The sequence below is a fragment of the Streptopelia decaocto genome, assembly GCF_964273445.1.
Source record: "Streptopelia decaocto genome assembly, chromosome: 3".
Classification (NCBI taxonomy): domain Eukaryota; kingdom Metazoa; phylum Chordata; class Aves; order Columbiformes; family Columbidae; genus Streptopelia; species Streptopelia decaocto.
In genome coordinates, this window is record NC_138656.1 from 83,169,375 (window position 1) to 83,187,087 (window position 17,713).

Below are 17,713 nucleotides of genomic sequence, written 5' to 3' on the forward strand. Positions count from 1 at the left end.
GAAAGGAAAATCTTTCCTTGTGATAATATGAGGTAAAGAAATTGAATTACCTGAGCTTTTTATTTCCAGTGTTTCAAAGTGAAGAACATAACTCTTTATTGTCTGTAAATCTAACATTATTACTTCCTCTTAGAAGAATATTGTATCATTAGATGTTTGTTTGAGCTGGCAACATCCTTGCAACTGCTGCAATATTTTTCATTAGCAACCTGTATAATAGTTTGTACACAGTACTGTTCAGATTGTCATGAAAAGTAGCTTTGACCATTTACCTACCAGTAGCAGAATAGTATTTCTGTAAGATTTCCAGTGTATTCCTACCATATCATATTTTATTTCTATAATGTAATTAAACTGTTATTTATTCAAGGAGAAAAAGTATTCCTCTACTTTTTTTGTTTTCCAAATTTTGAGATAATCGAGGAAGCCACGTGATGATGCTGCCTCATCCCACAATCTGGTGCTCTACGTTTTGTTTATAAGTTTGTCTGTCAGATTCTGAAACAACTGCTTAAACAACCTGACAACAGGTTGTCAGGCTCTGTGGGTTTTAATTGTACGTTGATATGTTTGAAGGAGAAGGTAGATTATATATTTTATATTTGTGTTTTCAGTACTATGGAGACGAGAGAAATGACATAGTTGAAACTGAATCTCCTGTTTCATTATGTAGGCAATTTCCCCTTTCCTCTGTATTAGCCAAAATGCAATAAATCTCTTTTGCCTTCCTCAGATGCATATGTTTGCACAGAGAAGTCACATTGAGACAAACCCATTTACTTCAGAAAAACAATCCACAAAAGAGCAGAAGAAAGGAATACAAACTAAAATAGCGCTGCCAACGGCAACAATGACCTAAATAAGTTAGTGGTGGTTGTAAACGCAATCAAAGACTTCAGACTAACAAAAAGTTAGTCTATCTTTGGCCAGTGCTAGTGGGGACAGAGTTATCTGGGCAGGCAGGGCGATGGAGTGGTCCAACAGGGATGCTCAAAAGCTGTGCAGGGAGAGCCAGCTCAGCTGTGCCACTACCTGCAGTGCCCCACCACTGCTCATCCATGATTGAAAGGAAGGGTTGAAAAAACACTTACAATCTCTTTGTGATCCCAAAGCCCAACAAATGCTGTAGAAAGGTCTCTGCCCATTGCCAAGGATCAGCTTTTCATATTACTTAATCCCAGATTCATGTTACTTGGGCAATTCTCTGCATTTGTGGTTTGAACACAGCAGAGGTCCTTGGAGGATGAAGTGAGGCTGTCTTGGGGCCTTGGATCATGGTTGTGCCATGGTGTATTTTTAAAAATTAGGTCACTGACGAATTGAGATAGTCTTGGCAAAACAACAGTAATCGGAAATGAAAGATTAGCTCTTAATCTTTAGCTCCATACTACATTTAAATGAAGAAATCTGAATATTTCTGCTGAAAGCTGTCACTTCCAAAGCAGCCGGGAGACAACTCCCTCTGTATTCACATGCTCTTCACCTCTTGATGGTAACACCTGGGTTACAAGAGGACCAAGAGGAAATAATGAAATAATTCAACACAAGGGGAAATAATGACAACTTTTAAAGCAACTGCTTTCCCACACTATACGGGCTCAGGAAGTGTGTCATCGTTTCACCCTTTCACATTAACATCCATTATTATTTCCGCTCTTCTGACAGCTGTTTTAAGAAATCACAATATCATCATGCACGTACATCATCAAGAAAACATCTAAATTTTGTTGTTTTTTTAAAAAAAATGTTTTGTCTTCAATAAAAGCCCAGCTGTTGCTTGATTTAAAAATTAAATCATCATATCTGGTAGCAGATTATAAAAGAAGAAAAAAAAAATTGCCCATGTTCAAGAAAGGGTGGGGGGCTTTATTTAACAGTTTAGAATACATGTCCTCCTCTGTTCTGCCTTTGTCCATTAGTCTTTTTAGGTAGTGGATTTACATAAAGAGTAGCAACAGAGTTTTCTTTAAATAGCAGCACAACGTATGAAGCACATGATTGCTTTTAACAGGGCTCCTTAATATGGACAGTCATCTAATACTAATCTTTAAAATTCAGTTAGCAGAAGGAGTGATAATAAGCCCAAGGTAATGTTAATGACTAGGTATGACATGCCCTGGTATTGCTTTCCAATAAATCATCTTTGGCATTCAGAGCAGCACTCAGTTTAATGTTAAAGCATATTAAGGTTTGGAATCCTTTCTCAATAAAGTCACTAATAATTTTTTATTGACTTCAGCAGAAAATATATCTTACCCCAGATTTTCAAACTGAGTTTGCATGTGGAAAGTGCAATTTTATATTCCATTGTATTTGCATTTTCACTGACATTAAAACAGAGATGAGACAGAATAAATAACAGCCTCTATATTCTTTTCTCTTTTTTTTACCTCCAAGAAAATCTATTTTGAATTCTGGTGGGTCAATGCAGAATCATAAAGTCTGGCAGGAGTTCAATGGACTTGTCATGGGAGTGAAGCAATTTATTTATCCATATGTGTGCAGATGGGGTAGAGAACATCATGAGCAAAACTGCTCTGACAGTAATGCTGACAGAGTCGCTTCCTGACCGCTTGCACTGATGCCATTTTGACACTGCTTTCTCTCCCTCTCTCCATATGTACCCTTATAATTCATATATGTATATGCATGGTGAAAACAGGCTACACACATTTTCAACAATCTTTCCCCAAAATAAAGAAATCTCTTTACATATAATAGTAATAGTAGTAATAATAATAACAACAACAACAATGTGAAACAACTTCACAGCCACTGATTTCACGAAGTGGAAACCTCTTCTGCCATTTATAGTGATAACTGCCATTGCTATTTTTTTTCCCCATGGATCTTACTCAGAGTCCCTCCAGAGCTCAGCACCACAGGGATACCCCACTTTCCACCGACCTGAAGAGAGGGAGAAGGGAAGGGAGGTGGAAATGCCCTGGTTCTAGTTTGTGGCAGGCTGTTCCCAGAGCCACTCTGTGTGTAATACTGTGAGGGTCTCTGGGGACCCCCCCATGGTGTCCCTGTCCTCCAAAGCAGGGCTTGGGGGTGGCTGTAACCTGGCTGAAAGCAGAAACCTCAAAAAAGGCTTGAAGAATAAGCATCTCTGCTTGGAATTCTGAAAAGAAAGGATTTAAGATATATCAGGGTAATAATGCAGAGGTGGGGACCAGCTATGCATCATGTCTCAGTTAAGGAACAAGGATTAGGGGTATCATTTTAATAGAGAAATGTGGAGAATTAGACAGGCTATGAATCCATCTAGTAAACACTCCTCCCAAACCTTCACAAGAGTAATAATAAATCCTGTAAGGCCCTTCGTCAGCAGCCTGGGGAAAAAAATGCAATCATTATCTTTGCAATGCTTAACTTGTAACCTAATTCAAAGTCATTTTTAAATTATACACCTACCTGCTACCAATGCAGTCTGAGTAGGCAAAATTAATAACAGGCATGCTCAGTAAATCCAAGGTTTAAAGCTTTAGCCAGAATGTTAATGTCTAAATTGAGTAATACTATCAGTCATGAGAATTACAGTTATCTGCCTCCTTATCTTTTCCTATTTATTTGAGGGCTTTTATTTATTCTTATTATAGTACTGGCACCACCTGACAGCTCTGGCAGAGGGAGAGACTGTCTCTGTTCCCCGCATACAGCCCATGGTGTTGCTGAGTTCCCCGCAGCAGCAGGGCTGGGGTGCCCGGGCACTGCAGAATGCTGATCTGGACAAGGAGGTGAAGGGAGAGGATTTTCCACTTCACAGCAAGCCTCGTAGGAGATGAGAAAAAAGCAAGGACTTCCAGGGCACTGCTCCTTCCCCAGGGACCTACATCCCACTACAGCGTGGGAGGTGCTCGGTGCATGCTGCTGAGGGGGAAGAAAGCTTGAGGTTCAACCCCCGCACTCCCACCTGAGCAGCTGATGATGGGCTCCTTGGCAGGGACATGGCCAAAACTGCTGCACCCAAGGGTCAGTGCCCATGGTGAGGCACTTGCAAAGGGAGCTGGCTTCCTCCTGCCTGTGCTTCATCAGCCATGAGCGTGGATTGTGCATGGATTCAACATTTGCTTTTTTTTATGCCAAATTGTTCTTTAAGACAAGCTACCACTTTCAGCTTTGGTGTTCCTCACTCAGGAACCTGGGGCTGACCAAAATGTGGCTATGTGCAGATGATTAAAAAGCCACACTTCTACAGTCCTTACAGATAGATTACAGAAAGACGAGCTTGAGAGCAAATGTCATAAAAGACTCAGAAAAGACCACATTATCCACCTACAAGTTGGGTATTTAGCCCAAATAGTTTTTTGTGGAAGCGATATCTGCAGATAAACCATTTAACCCCATTTTCCCCCGGGAAAGTTGAGGATCAACTTTAGCTTAAAGGACTGAGCTGTCTCGGTCAATGGCAATGCAGGCAATGGTTGCATCTGGTGGTGGAAAGGACCACTCCTACAGAGATTGTCAGCTGACCTCTAAACAGATATCTACACTGAGACCTTTGCGTTCTCTCATTCAAGAAATTCAGCCCTTATTTGAAGTGAGAGTGTCCATCATTTTGTTTCTTTTTAATCCCATACAGAACACCACTGGGCCCTGCAGTTGCTTCATTTTATTATTGCAAACAAGATGAAGCTACTGGCTATCATAAGGACAGAGGAAGCCTTCAAACTCAGTGCTGCTTTATTCTTATGTTTTTGCTCTTTGCCCTTTCTTGATGATTACATGAGGTTTTTAAATAGATGTTTGGGATCTAATCTTAGCTGCTCTGTCAGCTGGCCCCTGCTGAGGCTTAAATCCTTCTGCTGACTATGAAAGTGTAGACTGATGTCTCAAAAAGGAACAGGGCACTTGCCTTCTAGAGAGCAGAGTGTGGAGGTGGGAGTGAATAAGAAAGTGTTTCTTGTAGGAAAGTGAACAATGGCAAAGCATGAGAACATGGGCTGATGTACATTTTCTGTGGTCCCTTGCTCTCTGTCAGTTTGTTCCTTCTCCTCCCTATGCTGCCTCCTCCATAGTGCCAACACAAGTGCTTGCATGGCTGCCTGGTGAGTCAGATCCAGCTGAACTGATCCAGCTAAAAAAGAACATTTTTATTTTTTTTTTTTTTTTAGTTTTTTGGACATGTTATGCCTGCCAGATCATTTCCAGACTGCATGACCTGGGTTTCAGAGCTGGGAGCTGGCACAGGATTTGTCAGATGGGCAACTCAACAGCTCCATCAAAACAGGTTCCTACTCTGCCAAGCATGTAATGGGACTTTCAGGGTTGTCTTGTTCATTATCAGAAGTGTCAAAAAGTGCATTTCCAAATACAAGCACTAAGAGCAACTTGAGGTTCAGAGCCAATTGAAGCACCAAAACTGCAGGGGCTGCATCTGCATTTGCAAAGGCAGAGCTAAGAAAACTCTCCCCATTCTCAGTGCAAGACACTTTCCTGGCATTAATGCATTTTTGTTTCAACAACAAAAGTAACAGCTGGGTTGGAAAATTCCCTTTGGCTTTTCCTTCTCTTGAAAGATACACCCATGTTGAGCTTTTGGAAATGCTCATGTTCAGGTGGATGGGCAGAACATGCAAGTCATCCCTCTGTCTGTCACCCACAGGACCGGGTTGCTGTGGGCACACCTTGCCCTGGGCATGCCATGGTGAATACCTCTCTGTACCGGTACACACAGTCCTAGGGCAGGCATCTTGATGCTGCTGCAGCCCTTGCATCGCAGTGTCAGCACCCCTTGGCACAGGTGCCCGTCACCTCTGGGGCAAACTCCTCTCACTGCCTGCTTCGTGTCACCCCTCTCTGTACTGCTGTATCCGCTTCTGCATTGTTGTTACTGGGAATCGAAGTGGTAAGTTTCTGGAAATCGAAGCAGTTATCTTCTCATCACTGCAGAGAGGCACAGAGATGCTTTGCAGAAGGAGCTGCTGACCAACTGGTGGGGAATCGTGGAACCAAACTACATCTCAGGTGCATCCGCAGCACTCAGGCAGGACAACCACTACAAGCCCTTCAGCATTGTGAGCACTTCGTGCCTTTTCTCTCCTCAAATTGTTTGAATCCCTACCAATGACAACCTGAGCACTTGGGAAATGTTCACTCTGAGAAAAAACAAGTCACACTTTGATTTTATAGGCCTGTATTGTTAAAAAAAGAAACCGTCTAGTTCTATATCAAAAAAATCAATCTTCTCTGGAGGCTGGGTTGGTAAATAAATCAGGAGGAGAAGCTGCTGTAAATTAGAAGAGCTCTACCACATTCGCAAGCAGAGCGATAGAGGCCAATCATACATCAGTCAGTTGCACTGCTGAGTGTGGATGTGTTTACTCCACAAAAGTAATTGCAACCATTTCCTTTCACAGGAGGGCAAAGTACCACTCTGTTTTCCCTGGGGTGCAAAGATGCACATGGGAAGCTGGTGGTCATCATCATCCAGGGTAATTCAGACTATCCTCTCTTCACAGTAACTTGCGTGCGTAGCTCGTGCACCCTTAAGACAGCCTAACATAAACTTGGGACCAAATGAGCCAGATGTTACCACTAATGTGTAAGCTCTCTGGCCAAATAGCAGTAGAGTCATATTCTCCATTGCAAGTTGCTGAGTTAATGGCCTGTTTTTACATATATTGCTGTTACACCTGGCAACACATAATAATAGAGCCTTGCGGTATTAGCAACAGCACAAAAAATAAACAGCCTTTATCCAACCATTCCTATGAAGGAAAATACCAGTATTGCATATGTCAAAGGCTGCATTATTAGAGTTGTATTTAGTCTGCAGCTAAAAGGCAACATGAGCCTTTATTTCTAACTGGTAACTCAGGTCTCCCAAAGAGACTTCACTGGGATTTAAAGGCTAAGTATTGTGAAATGGTCTGCAGAGGAGAGAGCAGTCCCCTTAATGCTGTCTTTTCAGGACATTATTCTTTCCATTTGTATAGAGACAATTGCTCCAGCTAACCTGACTGTCCTGTACCCTAGGCAACCTGACAAATTAAAACTAACTGCCTAATCCATCAAACAAATGGTTTGCCTTGGCTCCATCAAGAGTAAATAAATAGCTATCCCCCCTCCCTGAAAAACAAAATGTTTCAACATCAAAGAAAGCTTCTTCCCTGCCTCATCTTTCCCTTCTCCAAATGGGAGCAGCATGGCCATGAGGTTTGCAGAAGACCAAGATCTAAGGACTATCAATTAGCACAGATATTTTCTCTCTACTACATCCATGAGCTCAGACATCCAAGGGGGTACTTGGGAGTGACACAGCAAACCAAATCTCAACCCATCTGGCAGGGCTCCAAGATCAAAAGCAAACCTTGAAGCTGATGGCTCATAAACCAAGAGCAGATCTTGCAGTGCGCTCAGCATCACCTCTTCCTTCCCCACTGCCATCAGCAGCCTGCAAACAGTATTTTCCAGTGCACCTCACAGTATCTAACCTTACTTTGAAAGTCTGAATATATTTACTGCCTTTGATTTCCTGGCTGGACATGCGTGCTTGGAGCTTGCTAATGAAGCTCAAAGAGCAGAGTCAAAGTACTTTCTCACTGCTGGCTGGCACAGGTGGAAGGAAACTGCCTGGCACCAGTCACCATCCCTTCATGCATGCAAGAATGTAACGCCATGGAACACAACACAATAAGGACAGGCACAAGACTGGGGCCCTGTGCCTCTGCACATGCAACTCTGCCTGATGCCTCCCCTGTCCTGTACTGCCGTGAGCCATAAGCAGATTTAAATCCCACCATATGCCAACTTCAGGCACCCTAAGCCTTATTAATTCAGCATACATTGGCAGCATCTAATATCTAAAGGCATTTAAAATCATTAGCGACCACAATTAGCACCCCCATTCTGGAATACAAAGTTTTATATGCACCTAAATAGTTGGGGTTGTTCAGCCTGGAGAAGAGAAGGCTTCAGGGAGACTTTATTGCAGCCTTTCTGTAATTAAAAGGGGCCTGTAAGAAAGATGGGGACAGACCTTTCAGCAGGGCCTGTTATGATAGGACAAGGGGTAATGGTTTTAAACTAAAGGAGGGAAGATTCAGGCTAGACATAAGGAAGAAATATTTTACAATGAGGGTGGTGAAACACTGGCACAGGTTGCCCAGAGAGGTGGTAGATGCCCCATCCCTGGAGACATTCAAGGCCAGGCTGGACGGGGCTCTGAGCAACCTGATCTAGTTGTAGATGTCCCTGCTTATTGCAGGGGGTTGGACTAGATGAGCTTTGAAGGTCCCTTCCAACTCAAATTATTCTGTGATTCTATGATAGGAGCTCTGGGACAGAACCCTGGTCCTGGTCTGGATAGATGGGCAAGGGCTGGCTGCCTCAGTCATCTACCCTTTGCCTTGGGCTCCAGCCACATCTAACCTCTTGCAACAGCCATGCTGGGTTCAGCAGCAGGCACAGTGATGCTTATCATTAGCTGGCCAGGATTTAAATGAGCACAGATGGAACTGAGGCAGCCTGAGCCCAATGCAAAGTGCTTCCAGTCCTTGGGGTCCACAAGCCGCAAGAATAACAGTGCTTCCCAGTTTGGTCATAAAACTTCCTTAAAGCTATTTGTTGTTTGTTTTTTTTCTGAAGTGAAGCTTTCATTATCTAGAAGTGACATTCAGAGACACTCACAGCTACTTATCACTAATAAAAACAAACATTAGTCCTGGACAGGCTAGATACATCAGTCCACTTGTTCAATAGCTGCTTCTTTCTTGCCCAATTAACAGATGGGAATGGCCACTCAAGACCCTCTTCTCTGAAAGTACCATTATTTGCAGAGAAATTGCCAACCCTTAGGGTAGCAAAGCACAACACAAAAAAAACCAAAAGAGATTCTCTGTGGTGGATCCCTGAGGGACCATGCCCAGGAAGCCCATCTACCACACCACAGTGTGGTTGCTCATCCAACACCCCATGCTTTGTTCCCTGTCACAGGAGGGTTGCTTCAGATAGAGAGCATCAGATGCCAGTCCCCTGATGCGTACCTGGCCCAGGAGAGACACACTGCCAGGTGCAGCAGGTTTTTCAGCCAGCTCAGCCAAGGGAACATATGGCAGCATGGTCCTTCTTGCCAATCTCTTGATGAGCTGGGGGGACAGGAGGGAGGACATGCATCTGGATAAAGACTTTATTACTATCTTGAGCCTCCTTGCCCTGGGAAGGACAAGACTTAGTTTTCAGGTTGTGATGAAGTGATTGAGAAAGCTCAACACCTCCCAGGGCTAGACCCAACTGTTGCATTTATGCATGACTATGTCTTGATGGCACCTGTACTATATCCTAAATGGACAGAGGAGAAAGCAGCAGAGCTTTCTTCCTACCAGACACTTGAATGTCATTTCTCGTGTGAGAAAATTGGAAAAGGTGCCGAGAAAGCCATAGAAATGATTTAATGGCTTGACAATCCATTTTTCTGTGAGAGACCTAGCTCATAACATTTGTTTTTTTATCAAAGAGAAGACTGAAATATGAGTCTTTTGTAGCATGTGAAGTATTTCACAGGAGGAAATGCCAGATACTAAAAGGTTCTTTAACAGTCAGAAAAATGCATAACAAGAGCCAGTGGCTGAAAGCTGAAGCCAGACAAATTAAAATAGGAAATTAGGCATATATTTTTAAGAGTGGAGGTAATTAACCACTGGAACAAATCCTCAAGGGAAGCTGTGGATTCTTATCTCTGGAGAGTTTCGAATCATGGCTGGATGCCTTTCTAGAAGATGTGCTTTAGCCAAAGACACTATTAGGTTCAATACATGGGTAATTGTGTGAAATGTAATGGCCTGTGATATACAGGAAGTAGGAACAGATGATCTAATGTTTCTTTCTGGCCTTAAACCTAAGAAGCTATTCATCTAGATGGGAGCCCAGTGCCTATAGCTGAGAATTTGATCCAAGGCTCCCACTGCAACATTTATAAACCCATGAAAAATGAGTGTATAAATGTGCCAAAGAAAAAAGAATAAAACAATGGATGGGGAGCTAAGGAAGAAAAAAGACACACATAAAATAATTGATTTACATTTTTTACAAATTATGCTGGAATGCGGTGAACACCTATAGAAACGAGGAGTTAGGCAGTAATTTACACTGGAGAAATTCAACTGAAATGGGAAGATACGATGCTATGTTTGGAGACTGTCAGGTTTCTGTGATAAAATTGCATTAGTAATTAATAATCTCCCAGAAAAGAGAGAGAGTGAGATCGTCTGCTACCATGTGTCTATTAGCAGATAAATCCAAAGTGAAAGATATCCCCTCTGGGACTACTTGATGGATTATATTAAATTTAATGGTAATGGAAAGAATACTGTAATTGGAAGATGCTGGAGGGAAAAGATATGGTGGGAGCAAGAGAAGGAGGTTCACTTCTGATACGGAAGACTCCATGATATAGGAATGGGCTTAGTTCCTGCCAAACTGCACCGAAAGAGCAGAAGAGGCTCCATTCCCCATTGGCAAGGACCAGAAAATGTACAGGATGATCTTAGATACTATGTAAGCTAATCTATATTATTCCCAAGGGAGGTACATGTGGCAACTGCACTGTGGAAAATAAATATTAAAAACGCCAGAATTTTTTGAATCTATGAGTACATTTCAGAGGAATAAAATGACAAGTTCAATTAGGTTCCTCGAAGCAGAGGAGAGAAACTGATTAATCAGGCATGGAAGTTCCTAAGTAACCAAAACAACTGTGTGGGCTTTCTCCTCTTGACTCATGTTACAGGAGGAGGGTGTATCTATTTGAAAATGAAATATATTTCCACATGTCCAAATATATCTGGATAGAAAATGGTCCCTGTTATCTAGGTCTCTCCAGAGCCTCTAGCATGCTGTGTGAAGCTCTGGAATATGTGTAGGAATTTCAGGGTGTTTTATTTGAAGATAAAGTGGCTTTTTAAAGAATATGTGGACTCGACTCCAGCATCCCAAAAGGGCAATATAAACTTCACAAGTAAACTTGTATTGATCAGAAAGATAACTACAGCAAATGGCAACCTAGATTAAAATAAAACAGCAACACATTTATAATGTCTGAAGTCCAAAGGCTTCTTGGAAAAATAGCTGTGTCTGTCAGAAATGCACAATTTGCAAATTGCCAGCAGAATAGCAAGAGTAACCATCCTCAGCCAGTGAAACATCAAATTATTATTGCATCTGAGCTGGCTCTTTCCCAGAGCATTGGATACCATTTGCACCAGCCTCAGAAAGCTGCCTTCTGCAGATGGGCTTTTTCAGAGGTGTCACACACCTCGCGGCTCAGGGGAACAGGCAAACAAAAGCCAACGCATGTGACACAGAATGGAACCATGCGAATAGTATCACGCAAGAGGATGCATCCTGATCATAAAGCTACAGCATGTCTGCAGAGAAATTCATTTTTCCAGTAGTGCTCCATTTCCTTGCTTTGCCTGAAGGCTGAGGGAGGGGGAAAGGAGCCCCCACTAGTCTAAAAACTTCCTGTTTTGAAAGGGATTTTGTTGTTGCTTTTAAATAATTTTTGGTGACAGCTGATTGAATTTGATTACGACACCGAGCAGGAGGGCAACCAAGGTAGGGCTGTACTCCTTGGTCGTGAGCAGGGCAGAGCAGAAAGCCACTGACACAACTGCCACGCTCATCTTGTGTTGGGTTTTTCCCCTTCACCCAACACCCAGCCTTGATGCTCCTGCACCCAGGTACCCCTGCCCACGGCTGGAGCAGGTGGGTGTGTGGCCTCCTGGTGCCACAACCCACTCGTGGGCGTTGGTGTCACGAGCAACTCCAGCAGCATCGCTAACTTGTGTAGTGTCATCTCGACGCAACAGCACCAGCCACTCCAACCCTGGGATCACTAGTTTATTTTTATGGAATATTTTGTTCATGTGGACTCATATCTGCTTCCCACAGGAGAACGTCTTGGAGTTTGAAGTGTTCTAAATAACATATGAGCTGCCAGGTACGTCCACCATAGCGAAGAGAGAGCTAATGGATGGAGCACAAAGCTCGGCACCGTACCCTTGCAGCGCTTAACCCCGGCCCTGCCAGTGACTCGCTGCAAGAATAGGGATGGGCTGTTTAGCTAATGCCTCTCCCTCCCACCTCCAGTGGTTATTATAAGGATGAATTATTTAATGTGTGTGCACAGCTTTGATGTTGTATGCACCATTTCATATGTACATAAGTGCTAAAGATTATTGGGTGGTTCTGTCATTGCTAGAACACTGAACACACATTTCTGGGCTTAATTAGGTGTGTAAAAACGGCTGTACACAGCCACACTGGAAAATGTGAGTCCTGATGTATAAATAATGGTGAGGCCATGGCAAAACGGATCTCAGGAAGAGAAAGCCCATCTGGATTTAACCTTGGCCCAAGCCTGAAGTACCTCTAATGGCCTCTAAGCTCTTAAGGCATCCAGAGAGGATTCCCACCTCAGTCCGCTCCATGTCTGCCCAGTATGAGTTTGAGCAGAACAGGATGACGATTTCATTTAAAAAAATCAAAGAAAAACCAGGACAGAAGTCATGAAACATTTGCTATAAGCTCATATGTTTTGCACAGACTTATCAAGAAGTTTTGCAGAGGCTCCTGTGTACTCTGGGAGGGAAGCTGGGGCCCATGAATCACCTGGCCCATGTGTGCATAAGGCCAACCCAAAGCATGTTTTTGTGGCTTGCCTGTCTTGTCCACTGCTCTGCTTTAGTTGTGACATGTCACATCAAAATACCTGCTGGCCACTAGCCTTATATTGCCCTGGAGAAATGCTCTGCTTGCAGAGCCAACATATTGACACTGGTGAAATCCTTTAGGCAGGTCACAGAACCACAAAATGGTTTAGGTTGCAAAGGACCTTAAAGATCATGCAGTCCACCCCCCCTGCCATGGGCAGGGACATAAGTCAGCAAGGCGTAACAAGTTGTGATTTGCATTTGTGCAATTTACTCCTGTTCAGGGGCTGGCTAATCTCCACCAGTGCAAATAGCAGCTTCGCCTCTATGCACTTGGGGACAATGCTGACAAAGCCCCATCAGCGGCTGTCACCAGTGGATATAATATGTCAAAATCCCCAAACCAAACAAGACCTTAATTTCTCATTGAGTTTTAAGTTTCCTGAAATCTAAACTTGAAAGAGGTTTCATCCCTTGCTCAAGGGGTAAAATCTTCTGTCGAGAAAAGGCAAATAAAGGTTCACAGTGCACAGGCTTTCTGCAAATAAACGGATGAGTATCTCACCAATGGGATCAGCATGATGTAATTGCAACAGCATCTCAGCCTCATTTGTGTCGCAGGACCTTGGAAAAAGTGCACTCAGCTTCTTCTGATGATCCTGTGTCGTCAGAGGAATGTTTTCAGAGTATATTCTTCATATGTTAATAGTTTTGCACGTTATTAAATTGGATCTAATTATGCTTGGTTTGCTGGGAGCAGCAAATCATATTCACAATTGTGTTTTCATTAAAAAAATATTCTATATAAAGATTTCATTAAGATGTTAATTGCTACCGGAATTATATGCACATAAATAATAAACAAGAATATCTACCCATTATTAGAAAATAATTTCCACATATACCGAGCCATTTACTTTAATTTGTTTTAGATTTTAAGTGGGAGGTAGTTTGTCTGGCTAGAATTAACAAAAGACCCTCTGTTATGAAAATGTGGCTTTATTTCCTACTCTGCAGAGTGCTGCTTGCCAGGCCACACTAAAAGAATAGGTGATGCCCTTTTAGCATCAACAAAAGAAACAGCTCATATAAAAAATCCAATTATGGGAAACATTGTGCAGGTTATAATCACTGAAGGAGTCAGCACAAAAAAGCACAGACTATGAGACAAATGTGTGAGGACAGCAGATGCTTTTCTATCTGTAGACCTTGTATTTTAACTGAGTAAGGGTAAACTTCCAGCCCTCAAAGAGCCCTGGATGGGGTGACCACATCCCTTGCCGAATCCCTTTGAATTTACTGGTCTTTCTTTGGAGAGAATCCATTGTGAGATGGGAAATGAGCTCCCTGGCCCATGGGCAACCACCAGCCCCCAAATGGCAAGGGCTGCAAGGACACAACTGTGCCCAAAACCCTGACAGAATTCCCTCCTCTGCTGAGATGGCAGCAGCTGGAAATGACACTGGTGAGCTCAGTCACATCACAGGAAAGCATCTGTACTTGTGCCTGTTGGTTTCAAGGTGTGATGACAAGACGGGATTTATTTTTGGCCTCTATAAAGAGGATTTCTTGCTCTTGCGGAGCATATTGGACGCTGAGATCAAACACACCCTAGGTAATGTCTGCTGACGTGCCCTGTTGGGCAACAGTCCTCTTTAGTGACATGGAGAGAAGAGTGAAAAGGAAAATACAAAAGGTCTGGTGGTATCAACAAATTCTCTTTTTTGTACTTTCCTTCTAGCACCCCAGGCTGACTCCACGGGTGGGAATGGAGAGCTTTCACTTGGGAGAAAAGTGGAAAGGAACAAGAGGAATGTAAATGCAGTGTGAATCAGAAAACACAGTCAGAATTATAAAAAGTCTCTACTTCAAGAAGAGTCACAATGAAAGCCTGAAAGCCTAAGCAATAGGAATTAGGAAATAGAAAAAGGAAATTAAATTTTTAAGACCCTGTATGTTTGGGTGGTGTTATCTTCAAGACAACAAACAGCAAAGGGGCAGGAAATTCTAAATTAAATCCAACACTCCTTATTTCCTGATTTTCCTTTGTTAAGCATAAAAAGCATAGACAGGATCAAGTTAACCTTATATTTCCTGCCATGTGACTCTATTGGTATGATTTTTGTTGCTATGTATATGCAGACTGACCCAATCTGAAATTAAAACAAAAACAAAAACAAAACAAACACATTAATTGCCTTGACATGAAGAGTGGTAAGCCAAGAATTTAAGAGCTGTAGTTCATAAGAAATGTAACAAGCCCAGCGGCTCACCTCACAAGATTTTTTGTAAATCCAAGGTGAAAGTCTCATGGATAGAGTTCATGTCTGATGGCAATATGTTGCTACTAGATGACACTGACTGATTAGTGTAAGCTATCTGACAAGTGTTTATCATTCCAGAATTTAAATCATGTAGATCTTTGGTGCTGCTCCAGCACAGCTGCCATCTTCTACAGTGCATTAATTGCTGTGAGTCAGCTATGAAAGGCAGGGGGAAAGCTTCATGAACTCATCCCACAGCCCTTTCCACCTACCAGCTCACCAGGGCTGCTGGCTCCCTGAAGCTCTTTACATGCCCTGTTGCATGGTAAGATCATCTGAGGCACAAGACGATGATCTGAGCAACTGGACATTTCCAGCCCTGTGAGAAGTTCCTCTGCAAGGAGATTCACCTGGCAGCGAGGCAGTGGAACACTGTGGGGTGGTGCAATGAGGGGTAGCCAGACTAAGACACTAGTCTCCCATAGTTGCCCAGGTCCAAAGCCCTAGTAACACACATACCATCAGAAATACAAATCCAAAGCAGAAGGTGTACCTAGCACAAAGAGCTCATTTCATGTAGGTGAGAGCTGTCCCCAGTTCTGTCCCAGCATGGTATCCCACTGCAATCCTGGGAAAGGGTTGAGAGAGGCTGAGAGAGTTGGGGTTGTTCAGCATTGAGAAGAGAAGGCTTCACGGAGACCTTGTTGTGATCTTTCAGTACTTAAAAGGGGCCTATAATACAGATGGGGACAGACCTTTTAGCAGGGCCTGTTGCGACTGGACAAGGGGTAATGGTTTTAAACCAAAGGAGGGGAGATTCAGGATAGATGTAAGGAAGAACTTTTTTCGATGGGGGTGGGAAAATACTAGCCCAAGTTGCCCAGAGAAGTGGTAGATGCCCCATCCCTGGAAACATTCAAGGCCAGGCTGGACGGGGCTCTGAGCAACCTGATCTAGTTGTAGATGTCCCTGCTCATTGCAGGGAGGTTGGATTAGGTGACCTTTGAAGGTCCCTTCTGACCCAAACTGTTCTATGATTCTATGAAAAGTGTTTCTCTGGCAGAGACAGGCAAGCCTGCAGACACTGCCAGCGATGCCCGTGGATCGGTGGCAAGAGCTCCTAGAGTGAGGAGGTGACACCCATGACCCCAAACACTAGTGCAAGGAAATCTGTGACTTCCCCAGGCTCATTCTCAGCACAGGATGAAGAGCCCAAGGAGGGAGGATGCCTGGTCTGTTGCCATGGCCTGTGAAGCTCAGCCATGAGAGCAGTGTGTTGGGGACAACTGGGTATGATTTAGTGCCAATGCAGCTTATTCCCCAGGCAAAGGGGATTTTAAAGCCACCTGTGTGGATTACAGCCCCAGCTGGCCAGACGCTGGTAGGCTTGGCCTTGGCACAGGCAGCAAAACGTGTCCAACCGTAGGCTGGCACTGACCCTACCCTACTCCTCTCTTGGCAGCTGGGGTCCTCCCAGCCACCAAAGCTCTCTACAACCTTCCAGCAGCTTCACTATTATCAGGAACTAGTGTGGACTCAAATCTTATTAACAAGGTTTGGCCCCCACGAGCTCTGGGGGCTCAGCAGCCTCAAGCCTCAGGGCCTGCTTTCCTCAAGTGCTTCTCCCTGCATTAATGCTGACGCTGGTACAATCCCCTTATTTGTTTTTATTGAATGAAGTCCATGGGTGTCTGAGGGCAACCAGCAGCCAGGAGGTGTTGCAGCCCCCAGGGGAGCAGCAGATGCTGCCTGGTTCCCTCTGCCCGTGTCCTTCACCCATGCTCTGCCAGCAGCTGGTGACACACAGGTCCCAAAACACAGCCCAGGAGCTCATCCACAGTTGTCAAAGCAAAGAGCTAGACTTTGATTATTACTTTGAGATTATTACAGAGCAGTTTTAGTCACCACGACCCCACTTTTCACTGATATCTATGAGATCTGACCCAAACTTCTGAGCTAATTCTGTGCTTTGAAAAAACTATTTTTTTTTTTTCACAATCCTGGAATCCTCAGAACTGAAGCCAAGAGGTGTTGTATTGTACAGGGTATTGTACTTTTCCATATGCCAATTCTGATTTAAAAAACTGCTTCCTTTTACCCAGAGTCAATAGTTTTTGAAAGGAACAAGGGAGAGGGAGGGACAGAGGAGTGCAGGAAGGGAGGAAAGGGGAAAGGAGGAAGAAGGAAAAAGAAAGGAGAAGGGGAAACAGGAAGGGAAGAGAGAGAGAAAGTGACAAAGAAAGGAAGAGAACAAAGAAAGAACAGGAGAGGGAGGGAGGGAGGGAGGGAGGGAGGGAGGGAGGGAAGGAAGGAAGGAAGGAAGGAAGGAAGGAAGGAAGGAAGGAAGGAAGGAAGGAAGGAAGGAAGGAAGGAAGGGAGGAAGGAAGGGAGGAAGGAAGGGAGGAAGGAAGGGAGGAAGGGAGGAAGGGAGGAAGGGAGGAAGGAAGGAAGGGAGGAAGGAAGGAAGGGAGGAAGGAAGGAAGGGAGGAAGGAAGGAAGGAAGGAAGGGAGGAAGGAAGGAAGGAAGGAAGGAAGGAAGGAAGGAAGGAAGGAAGGAAGGAAGGAAGGAAGGAAGGAAGGAAGGAAGGAAGGAAGGAAGGAAGGAAGGAAGGAAGGAGGGAAGGAGGGAAGGAGGGAGGGAAGGAAGGAAGGAGGGAGGGAAGGAAGGAAGGAAGGAAGGAAGGAAGGAAGGAAGGAAGGAAGGAAGGAAGGAAGGAAGGAAGGAAGGAGGGAAGGAAGGAAGGAAGGAAGGAAGGAAGGAAGGAAGGAAGGAAGGAAGGAAGGAAGGAAGGA